The sequence below is a fragment of the Pezoporus occidentalis genome, unplaced genomic scaffold, assembly GCF_034315485.1.
Source record: "Pezoporus occidentalis ecotype Australia unplaced genomic scaffold, CSIRO_AGI_Poc_V1 ctg23, whole genome shotgun sequence".
Taxonomy (NCBI): Eukaryota; Metazoa; Chordata; class Aves; order Psittaciformes; family Psittacidae; genus Pezoporus; species Pezoporus occidentalis.
This window is the reverse complement of record NW_026914180.1, coordinates 8415745-8422865: the sequence shown is the minus strand read 5'-3', so window position 1 is coordinate 8422865 and position 7121 is coordinate 8415745. Positions and strand designations below refer to the sequence as shown.

At 37.4% G+C, this 7121-nt stretch overlaps 1 long non-coding RNA gene across 4 annotated transcripts in view; it reads left to right on the top strand.

Moving 5' to 3' along the window:
* Positions 1 to 200: 200 nt before the first annotated feature.
* The window catches only part of LOC134165144 (uncharacterized), a 62595-nt gene continuing 55674 nt past the window's right edge, over positions 201 to 7121 (top strand). Inside the window, exon 1 of one of the 4 annotated variants that reach the window (XR_009965392.1) lies at positions 201 to 288. This is a non-coding gene — a long non-coding RNA (uncharacterized LOC134165144). Of the gene's footprint in view, positions 289 to 1927; positions 2061 to 5557; positions 6861 to 7121 lie in introns of those variants that run through there. The other 3 variants (XR_009965393.1, XR_009965394.1, XR_009965395.1) reach the window with 3 other exon arrangements.

Sequence of the window (7121 nt, the reverse complement as noted above, 5' to 3'; positions counted from 1 at the left end):
TTGAAAACCACTCAATTAAAAGGTGAACATATTTCAAGTCATAGCAAATCTCTGGAAAATACCTTTCACTTGAAGAACTTTTAATTGCTTGCTTGAACCAAAAATATATTATTTATGGATTAAAAATTAAGTCCAACTGTATTTGAGTGAATCATGGTGGAGATTTTTACTGTTTTAATATATTAACTGAATGTCTTGTATCACATCCAAAAACCAAGTCCATCCAGCTCCTATAACTGAAGAGCAGAAAGTTCCCCATGCCTCCCCTGCCTGTAGTCTGGTCTCCAGGTGAACTTCTGTTGTTCTACCTCTAAAGCACCTGTGTAATCAACTTTGAGTGGTCAGGAAGGTAAATCAATCCATTTAAAAGTTTTTCTTTCTAAAATGGTTAATTATAGCTCCTCATTATAACAAGTACTACATAGTAATATTCTACCTTTGTACAGCACCTTCTATCTCAATTAATTTTGCAAATGTACTTCTAGAAAAGTACAAACCTGCAAGACAGAGCAACAACCTTTCACTGAGAACTGCAGACATTTTACCTCACAACAGTAACTATTGAGGTTTATATATAATTTGTGCTTTGCTTCTACTTCACATCCAAAAGATGCTGCACTTAATACATTTGCTCAGTCCTACTCCATAAGGGAATAAACAGCAACAAAAATATGCAGTCAGCATTTTTCTTCTTAGCTGGCCCTGTAGGCTGTATCAGAGTGTTAATAGACAGCTTCAGTAGGTAGAGTAAATGGGCTGTCCCGTCTACTGTGTAGAGTTAAGGGGACACAGGTCCTCTAATGCCCTCTGAGATTTCTTTTAATGAGCCTTTGGCAACTTCTTTGCATGTGAAATCAAGAACTCTTACTGCTTCTCCTGCACAGCTGCACTGTAATTGTGAATGTTGTATTACACATAAGTTTTGTGATGGGATTCCTAAAACAGTTTTCTATTCTGAACATCCTTGAGTATAAGGTACACAAATCTCACTTTGTGTACCCAAACAGTATGTGTGTTTCACGTATTCAAAAGAGAATTGGTGGGACGATGGTATTCTGTCTACAGGATGAACCAAAACAAGTTCGTCTGTGGGCTAAAACTGATTTTCTTTTCCTTTTTAATCCTGGGACCCCTCCTTGTTTGCCATGAATTCTCACCAGGAACCGGATGGCACCGAGGAGCACAGTGACCTGTAAGGCTGGCTGGTACTTGCCTGGTGGCTGGCTGGCAGACTGCTGGCACGTACAGTGCACAATGGCTGTGTTCTGCCTGGTTTTCCTTCAGGGTGAACAACTAGAATGGGTCAATGTCATCTGTGCAGCTACTCATTTTCTGATGCAGTTTGCAGAAAATAAATTATCATTGAGAATGCTGTAAAAGTGTCATGTTAATGTTCATTGGAATCCCCTATGAGCACTAGGTTTCATCTCAGAGTCTAAAGGTTTTTCCACCTTATATACAATTGCCAGAAGAGTTCAGCATTAACCTATGGGAGGAAGATGAGACAGGAGACAATTAAGCCCATAATCTAGGGGGAAACCAGCAGCTATGATGCAAAAGGACAGGTACTTTTCCCTATTTTTGCCTTTACCGCTATGTGGAAAAGGAAAGAAAGATTCCTCTCCTGCCCAGTGAAATAGACAGACATTGTAGCGTAGGAATTAAGGCATTCATCTAAAACAAATTACTTGAGATATGATTCTTGTCAACAGATTATTTAATATAAAAATCAGAAATGTCTTGCTTATAAAGGTCATATCCAAAGAATTCTCTATTTTAGCTGAGAATAATAACCTAAACACCAGTCCAAAAAAGCCTCCACAAGTCCTGTTCTCTTTTTGTTTCCATGAATATAGAAATCTTATGCTGTCAAACAGCATGGCTTTGAAAGCTGTGATAAGAGTGCTCTGGGCTGTGACCAGGAGACCAGAACATTTTGGGCAAGTGGCTGTCATGGTTTAAGTGGTTGAACCTAGGACCGTGGCTCTTTGTATTTTGGATTTCTCAAGCTTCAGAGAAAATGAACCTGGAGAACAGGTTTGAATTTTGTATCCATAGAGGTAAAATGTTTTCTGTGGTTCTTAGGGGTATCTGAGGCCCTAGTAAAGGGTGAATGGATATTACACAGTATGTAGCAGAGACATGTGACACCCTGCATTAGCACCTGGAGGCCAGGCAGGACACTGTGCTATACAATGATGTTAAGCAATCAAATCCCACCCTACATGTTGGCCAAATATCATAATTTTATTTTAGAAAGCTTCATCTACCTCATTACTCCCTCCATGGGTGCTCCCTGTCATACACATTCTGTGCATATCCACAAAGATATAGCCATGCCTCTGCCATATTCCTGGGCTGTATTTGGGTGACAGATATAACATTAAACAAGTCCACCTATATGCATTTTTTTTTTCCCCAGCTTCTGAGAAAGGGCTTTTTGCCACCTATATTATCACAAATGCCTTCTCAGTAAAATGCTCAGAGGCACTCACAATGTAAATGGTCTAATGCGGGGTTTTAATAATATACTTTAACTTTTTAACCCTACATGATTCATAGGTACTATTGAACTTCTGATCACGAAAAAAACCAACAAAACACTATAGTGGAAATTATATTGCATTGGACAGAAATACAAGAAAGTCTGAGTACACTGGTTCTGATGGCTATTCTAGGATAAAGAAGGAACCTTCAAGAGTCCTGGTAAGTTACAATCAGAAGGCTGTACCTTCCCTTTAAAATGCTTTGCCACCTTGTGCTTTCCTAAATCCTTTTGATTGGATTGTAGCACAAATGCAACAATTTTGTTTTTTTGTAATTGAATTATATGAACATAGCCAGTTTTCTAATTTATGTTGTTAAACATTTTTGAGGAAATTGCCTATTGTGTTTTGTTGTGGTTTGCATGAATATAATGTAGCTCAGCTTCCCCTAAGATTTAAATCAAAGATGAATAACTTTGTGCTCAGCTAGAGCATGCCATTTGCTAATTCTTCTGAGATCAATAATGATTAAATGAATAATTTAGTGAACTACTGTGCACTCTTTTTGGCTTCCTTATTTTCTTCCACAAACTAAGCTTGTTATTTGCAATAATATTACTTAATATTATTCATTTCATTTTAAAATATTATAATCTCATTTAGAGAGCTAGGGAAAAGAAAGAGTTCCCCCCTTTATTTTCCTTTATTTTTTTCTTAGTAAGCAGAAAATGAGTGTGCTTTTCTCTTCTGAATACTTGACTGTAAATTCTTCAGAAAGTTAAAGGTTCAATGTCAGGGTTTTTTTTAAGCCTTCTTTGGACTTTATTTTTAGCTTTTGCTTGGTGATTGTTTCTATATTGCTCATTAAAATGTTGTGCAAATAAGTAATTATGAACAACATACCTAGGGTCATCAAACGTATAATGTTTTATACATGTGTGGTGAGTCTAATTCCACCAGACAGATACCACTTGTCAGACAGATTGATGTTGTGTATCAAGTCCAAAATGCCTAAAAGAAATTATTTGGACTTGAGTGTGAACAAACCATTTGTAAAAAGTTAGGCCAGTGACCTAAATTAAGAAGCTTGGGTCATTCTAGGTATTCAGGTGTGATGCCTCTCTTCAGAGCCATTTTAATCAGGAAAGACTGAAAAAAAATCAATCACTTCTTATGTTTCTATCTAATTGCAACCTAAAATCTTTCTCAGCCAAAGTCTTATGAGTGGTCCAGCAAGTATCCTCAGGCCACATGGGAAACCCAGCAACTATAGTTCACCTCATCCCCATAACCCAGCTCTTTTATTTTCATTTTTTATTGAAAATTCCATCAAAGGAGACAAGTACAGAGATTTTAACTTATACAAGTTTCACCGCATTGGGTCAGGTCATGGAATCAAATAATAAAGATCTGACCAGTGAAATCTTCTTCCAGGGTAGGTTTCTCTGAGAGGTTAAGAGAACCAGGCAGGGTTCTCTTACAATCCTCACAATTTTTATTCCATATTAAAATCTGTTTTTTTTTTTCCTTTTCACAGACAGTTAGACAGTAGAAGGAATGGGGATCTGGTATCCAATGCTAATGTTATACATTGTCAGTATTAAGTAGAAGGTTATTGAGTTGAACAAGAGTGTTGCATGACATGTCATTACCCTGTGTAAGTGAATTAAAGCAAACAAAATAGCTGGGAAGAGAAAATCAGTTTGGTAATACTGCTGGTAGTCATAAGGAAGTATTGATTGCATATTAACACAATAAAATATATAGTTATATGCAGTTTATTAATTTTTACATTGATGTTCATTAAGATTTTTAATCTTGGGTCTAATTGTCCCGTTATACTTTGTTTGGTATCAGATTACGAGGACTTTTCACTAATGGCTAACTTGGTATAATGCTGCTTTCCATTTTATTTTCTTCTGGATTACAGAAAAGACAGATCCATGGTGATCTTACAGCTGATCCTACTGGCTACATGCTGAGCAGAACTTGGACATACAAGGGAGATTTTTCATTGAGCTATGTATGAACATGTGCTACTGTGTTACTGAATAATTATGAGTAAGCAACTTCATTTTAAACTTTGCATTACCTTTTTTGTGTCAGTGACAAACTCTCACCTTTGTGTTTATCTATCCATATTAAGTGTAAATCTGAAAATACATTTAATTTCAAAACTGAAGTGTGTTATGAAGTGACAATGAAAAGAGACCATGACATGTTTATGTTAGTGATTTTTTCTAAAGTAATTCAGTATGCAGCATTTCTTCAGTGTTCTACAGACATCATTTCACATGATCCAGTGCTAGGCAGTGTATTTTGGAGGCAGTTTCATGTCCCTCATTTGGTTTAGTTTCTTTGGTGTCAGATTGCTTTCTGCGTGAAGAATTCCTTTCATAAACCCAGTGTTTCCCTTTCCCTGGCAGCAGCACTGTCAACAACCTATCTGTCAGCCTGACTGAGGTATTTACAAATTGTTTTAGATTTGCACATTAACATGATTCAGAGTAACCTTTTACATCCAGTACCAAGAGATACATTCTTAACACAAACAACATCTAATAAATACATCCAGGCTCTTTTTGTGCAGCCCCTGGCAATAAAGGTGATGCCAGACAGAACAGCTCCATTGGGTACTTGTTTAAAACCCTGTATTTTTATTGCCTGCAAATGTCAGGTATCTAACCAATGCTTACAGATAGATTGATATAGGCAGACTTCATAAGTGTCTTGTTTATTTAGAGAAAAATATCAGAGAACTCACTGGGGAAAGAACTCTTACAAATCATACTAAAATGATAGACTTGAACAGCTATCGTGGAAAGATTCCTACATTTGTGTTAAACAAGCTAACTAGATTGAATACCAGAAACAGTCTTTCTGTGCAACATCAAGCTAGGAATAAGGCTTGCCAAAGTATAGTGAGTATATCAAATTATCCGGTGTGATGGATTACTATTTAGCTCTCTCGTGTAAAGCTAAGTAGGTCACCCCTGTAAGAAACTGGAACTATAGTATAAACGCAAGGCAGGAATGGAATATCTTCCTATAAAATTGTTACTTTGTTTGGTTTTTTTTTCTCTCCAGTTCTAGTAATTGATATAGAAAGAGAGAGTATTTTTCACATCTGACCTCCTCATAGGCTAAAACAGATGCATAGAATGGTTAAATGACTATAGCAAATTTTCTCATGATTACCATATCCATGGTAAGATCAAATTTGTCTCCATATGGCAAAAATATTATTTGAGGGTTTTTTTTAAATGTTTAATATCAAGTAGAGTGAGTGCATCAATAACATTTCATACGTTTAGCAATTCAGTAAAACTCCCTGTAAATTGTTGTTATAGTTTATGCCATAATTCATGACACTGTCATGTACCCTCCGTGACAGTTCAACTACACTTGGAAATAGTTGAAAATAGTTTGTTTTCCATAGTTTTGTAAGATGTGTCCTGAATACAATAGCAGGGCCTTCACTGCTACTTTTATGTTAAAGTGTTACGTATAAAGATTACCAAAGAAAAGCTACATTAATTTTCAGCTCAACTCTAAAAAGTGAGTCCAGGTTTGCTGTAACCTGTTATCTAAAACAATGAATGTCAGTAAAATCAGTGTGACAGATAAGGACTAGATTTCACATAATCTGATTTTAACTGTCTGAAAATTAAAAATCTAGTTTAAATTGCTCTCTGGTTAATGGGGATATTTAGGCAGCCCAGGAAGGGCAGCATGGGTAAGAGTGGACTAAAATATGACATTTAAGGTGGATAGGATAAATCATCCTGTGGAAATGCCTGTAGAAGTACTCACAGTCTGTGGAATCTGGATACAAGCATGATTCAGTCACCTAAATATTGGTGCCTGGTGCTGTTTAAGGCATCCTTACAGGGATCATAATTCATCACTGTATTTGCAACTAATTAAAAATAGATCTGACAGGAGACCTGAGAGTATCTCAGATGTTAGTGGGTGCGAATGATTAACAAACCAAGAATCAGGACACTAACTTTTAAAAATCCCAAATTAGAAGAAAATAGGTCTCAAAGACTAGAATACTTCAAAATAGTTCAAAACCTCAACCCCTCAAAAATCCTTATTTGAAGCAGCTCTGTTTAACATCTTTGTTGGTGACAGGCTGACAGACTTGAGAGGTGGTCCTGTGTGAACCTTGTGGAGTTCAACAAGGCCTGCTCCCAGGTAGGGCAATCTCAAGCACAACTACAGGCTGGGCAGGGGATGGATTGAAAGCAGCCCTCATGGGGATGCTGGTTGATGAGATCAACATGAGCCGGCAGTGTGCACTCACAGCCCAGAAAGCCAACCCTATCATGGGCTGCATCAAAAAAACCTTGACCTCCCAGATCAAGGAAGGTGATTCTTCCCCTCTCCTTGGCTCTTATGAGACTCCCACCTGCAGTACTGCATTCATCCCCAAACACAGGAAAGACATGGACTTGTTGGTGCGAGCCCAGAAGAAGTCACATAGATGCTCAGACAGCTGGAACACCTTTCCTGTGAAGACAGGCTGAGAGAGTTGGCTTTTTCAGTCTAGAGAAGACTCTGGGGAGACTTGATAGCAGCCTTCAAGGGGCCTACAAGAAAGCTTGAGATGGTATTTTTGCAAGGCCATGT